The sequence below is a fragment of the Solea solea genome, chromosome 18, assembly GCF_958295425.1.
Source record: "Solea solea chromosome 18, fSolSol10.1, whole genome shotgun sequence".
Lineage (NCBI taxonomy): Eukaryota > Metazoa > Chordata > Actinopteri > Pleuronectiformes > Soleidae > Solea > Solea solea.
Genome location: NC_081151.1, coordinates 10,235,400 through 10,241,399, shown reverse-complemented (window position 1 = coordinate 10,241,399; position 6,000 = coordinate 10,235,400).

Here is a 6,000-nt window from a genome sequence, read left to right as displayed (position 1 = left end):
GACATACTATACTATGACTTTTTTGACTGATTTTTGACAACATACTATACTATGACATTTTTAGGTGATTTTCGACGACATGCTATACTATGACTTTTTTGACTGATTTTGGACGACATACTATACTATGACTTTTTTTAATGATTTTGGACGACATGCTATACTATGACTTTTTTGACTGATTTTGGACGACATACTATACTATGACTTTTTTTAATGATTTTGGACGACATGCTATACTATGACTTTTTTGACTGATTTTGGACGACATACTATACTATGACATTTTTGACTGGTTTTGTACGATATACTATACTATGACTTTTTTGACTGATTTTGGACGACATACTATACTATGACTTTTTTGACTGATTTTGGACGACATACTATACTATGACATTTTTGACTGGTTTTGTACGATATACTATACTATGACTTTTTTGACTGATTTTGGACGACATACTATACTATGACTTTTGACTGTTTTTGGACGACATACTATACTATGACGTTTTTGGGTGATTTTGGACGACATACTATACTATGACTTTTTTGACTGATTTTGGACGACATACTATACTATGCCTTTTTTGTCACATTTTGGACCACATACTAAACTATGACGTTTTTGACTGATTTTGAACGACATACTATACTATGACTTTTTTGAGTGATTTTGAACGACATACTATACTATGCCTTTTTTGTCACATTTTGGACGACATACTATACTATGACTTTTTTGAGTGATTTTGGACGACATGCTATACTATGACTTTTTTGACTGATTTTGGACGACATACTATACTATGACATTTTTGACTGGTTTTGTACGATATACTATACTATGACTTTTTTGACTGATTTTGGACGACATACTATACTATGACTTTTTTGACTGATTTTGGACGATATACTATACTATGACATTTTTGACTGGTTTTGTACGATATACTATACTATGACTTTTTTGACTGATTTTGGACGACATACTATACTATGACTTTTTTGTCACATTTTGGACGACATGCTATACTATGACGTTTTTGGGTGATTTTGGACGACATACTATACTATGACTTTTTTGACTGATTTTGGACGACATACTATACTATGCCTTTTTTGTCACATTTTGGACCACATACTAAACTATGACGTTTTTGACTGATTTTGAACGACATACTATACTATGACTTTTTTGAGTGATTTTGAACGACATACTATACTATGCCTTTTTTGTCACATTTTGGACGACATACTATACTATGACTTTTTTGTCACATTTTGGACCACATACTAAACTATGACGTTTTTGACTGATTTTGAACGACATACTATACTATGACTTTTTTGAGTGATTTTGAACGACATACTATACTATGCCTTTTCTGTCACATTTTGGACGACATGCTATACTATGACTATTTTGACTGTTATTTGTCTATGCTAACAGTTGGCTGAGTGGTTTGTGACACTTCCATTTAGAACAAACCCTTTAAGGAACACTGGTTCGAACCCCACCACTATCAGATGACTAAAGACAAAGGTTGACAAGGTGTATTTACGATGACTTTATTGACAGATTTTGGACGACATACTATACTATGACATTTTTAGGTGATTTTCGACGACATGCTATACTATGACTTTTTTGACTGATTTTGGACGACATACTATACTATGACTTTTTTTAATGATTTTGGACGACATGCTATACTATGACTTTTTTGACTGATTTTGGACGACATACTATACTATGACATTTTTGACTGATTTTGGACGACATACTATACTATGACTTTTTTGACTGATTTTGGACGACATACTATACTATGACATTTTTGACTGGTTTTGTACGATATACTATACTATGACTTTTTTGACTGATTTTGGACGACATACTATACTATGACTTTTTTGACTGATTTTGGACGACATACTATACTATGACATTTTAGGTGATTTTCGACGACATGCTATACCATGACTTTTTTGACTGATTTTGGACGACATACTATACTATGACATTTTAGGTGATTTTCGACGACATGCTATACCATGACTTTTTTGACTGATTTTGGACGACATACTATACTATGCCTTTTTTGTCACATTTTGGACCACATACTAAACTATGACGTTTTTGACTGATTTTGTACGATATACTATACTATGACTTTTTTGACTGATTTTGGACGACATACTATACTATGACTTTTTTGACTGTTTTTGGACGACATACTATACTATGACGTTTTTGGGTGATTTTGGACGACATACTATACTATGCCTTTTTTGTCACATTTTGGACCACATACTAAACTATGACGTTTTTGACTGATTTTGAAAGACATACTATACTATGACTTTTTTGAGTGATTTTGAACGACATACTATACTATGCCTTTTTTGTCACATTTTGGACGACATACTATACTATGACATTTTTAGGTGATTTTGGACTACATACTATACTATGACTTTTTTGACAGATTTTGGACGACATACTATACTATGACATTTTTAGGTGATTTTGGACGACATGCTATACTATGACTTTTTTGACTGATTTTGGACGACATGCTATACTATGACTTTTTTTAATGATTTTGGACGACATGCTATACTATGACTTTTTTGACTGATTTTGGACGACATACTATATTATGACATTTTTGACTGATTTTGGACGACATACTATACTATGACTTTTTTGACTGATTTTGGACGACATACTATACTATGACATTTTTGACTGGTTTTGTACGATATACTATACTATGACTTTTTTGACTGATTTTGGACGACATACTATACTATGACTTTTTTGACTGTTTTTGGACGACATACTATACTATGACGTTTTTGGGTGATTTTGGACGACATACTATACTATGACTTTTTTGACTGATTTTGGACGACATACTATACTATGCCTTTTTTGTCACATTTTGGACCACATACTAAACTATGACGTTTTTGACTGATTTTGAACGACATACTATACTATGACTTTTTTGAGTGATTTTGAACGACATACTATACTATGCCTTTTTTGTCACATTTTGGACGACATACTATACTATGACTTTTTTGAGTGATTTTGAACGACATACTATACTATGCCTTTTTTGTCACATTTTGGACGACATGCTATACTATGACTATTTTGAGTAATGATGTCAATGCTAACAGTTGGCTGAGTGGTTTGTGACGCTTCCATTTAGAACAAACTCTTAAGGAACACTGGTTCGAACCCCACCACTAACAGATGACTAAACACAAAGGTTGACAAGGTGTATTTACGATGACTTTATTGACTGATATTGGACGACATACTATACTATGACATTTTTCACTGATTTTGTACGACATACTATACTATGACTTTTTTGACTGATTTTGGACGACATACTATACTATGACATTTTTGACTAGTTTTGTACGATATACTATACTATGACTTTTTTGACTGATTTTGGACGACATACTATACTATGCCTTTTTTGTCACATTTTGGACCACATACTAAACTATGACGTTTTTGACTGATTTTGAACGACATACTATACTATGACTTTTTTGAGTGATTTTGAACGACATACTATACTATGCCTTTTTTGTCACATTTTGGACGACATACTATACTATGACTTTTTTGACTGATTTTGGACGACATACTATACTATGACTTTTTTGACTGATTTTGGACGACATACTATACTATGACATTTTAGGTGATTTTCGACGACATGCTATACCATGACTTTTTTGACTGATTTTGGACGACATACTATACTATGACATTTTTAGGTGATTTTGGACGACATACTATACCATGACTTTTTTGACTGATTTTGGACGACATGCTATACTATGACTTTTTTGACTGATTTTAGACGACATGCTATACTATGACATTTTTGACTGATTTTGGACGACCTACTATACTATGACATTTTTGACTGATTTTGTACGACATACTATACTATGACATTTTTGACTGATTTTGTACGACATACTATACTATGACTTTTTTGAGTGATTTTGAACGACATACTATACTATGCCTTTTTTGTCACATTTTGGACGACATGCTATACTATGACTATTTTGACTGATAATTGTATATGCTAACAGTTGGCTGAGTGGTTTGTGACACTTCCATTTAGAACAAACCCTTAAGGAACACTGGTTCGAACCCCACCACTAACAGATGACTAAACACAAAGGTTGACAAGGTGTATTTACGATGACTTTATTGACTGATTTTGGACGACATACTATACTATGACATTTTTAGGTGATTTTCGACGACATGCTATACTATGACTTTTTTGACTGATTTTGGACGACATACTATACTATGACATTTTTGACTAGTTTTGTACGATATACTATACTATGACTTTTTTGACTGATTTTGGACGAGATACTATACTATGACGTTTTTGGGTGATTTTGGACGACATACTATACTATGCCTTTTTTGTCACATTTTGGACCACATACTAAACTATGACGTTTTTGAGTGATTTTGAACGACATACTATACTATGACTTTTTTGAGTGATTTTGAACGACATACTATACTATGCCTTTTTTGTCACATTTTGGACGACATACTACACTATGACTTTTTTGACTGATTTTGGACGACATGCTATACTATGACTTTTTTGACTGATTTTGGACGACATACTATACTATGACTTTTTTGACTGATTTTGGACGACATACTATACTATGACTTTTTTGACTGATTTTGGACGACATACTATACTATGACATTTTTAGGTGATTTTGGACGACATACTATACTATGACTTTTTTGACTGATTTTGGACGACATGCTATACTATGACTTTTTTGACTGATTTTGGACGACATGCTATACTATGACATTTTTGACTGATTTTGGACGACATACTATACTATGACATTTTTCACTGATTTTGTACGACATACTATACTTTGACTTTTTTGACTGATTTTGGACGACATACTATACTATGACTTTTTTGACTGATTTTTGACAACATACTATACTATGACATTTTTAGGTGATTTTGGACGACATACTATACTATGACATTTTTAGGTGATTTTGGACGACATACTATACTATGACGTTTTTAGGTGATTTTGGACAACATACTATACTATTACATGTTTGACTCATTTTGGACGACATACTATACTATGACATTTTTAGGTGATTTTCGACGACATGCTATACTATGACTTTTTTGACTGATTTTGGACGACATACTATACTATGACATTTTTGACTGATTTTGTAATACATACTATACTATGACTTTTTTGACTGATTTTGGACGACATACTGTACTATGACTTTTTTGACTGTTTTTGGACGACATACTATACTATGACTTTTTTGAGTGATTTTGGACGACATACTATACTATGCCTTTTTTGTTACATTTTGGACCACATACTAAACTATGACGTTTTTGACTGATTTTGAACGACATACTATACTATGACTTTTTTGACTGATTTTGAACGACATACTATACTATGCCTTTTTTGTCACATTTTGGACGACATACTATACTATGACTTTTTTGACTGATTTTGGACGACATACTATACTATGACTTTTTTGTCATATTTTGGACGACATACTATACTATGACGTTTTTGGGTGATTTTGGACGACATACTATACTATGACTTTTTTGACTGATTTTGGACGACATACTATATACTATGACTTTTTTGACTGATTTTGGACAACATACTATACTATGACTTTTTTGACTGATTTTGGACGACATACTATACTATGCCTTTTTTGTCACATTTTGGACGACATACTATACTATGACATTTTTGACTGATTTTGGACGACATACTATACTATGACTTTTTGACTGATTTTGGACGACATACTATACTATGACATGTTTTGACTGATTTTGGACAACATACTATACTATGACTTTTTTGACTGATTTTGGAAGACATACTATA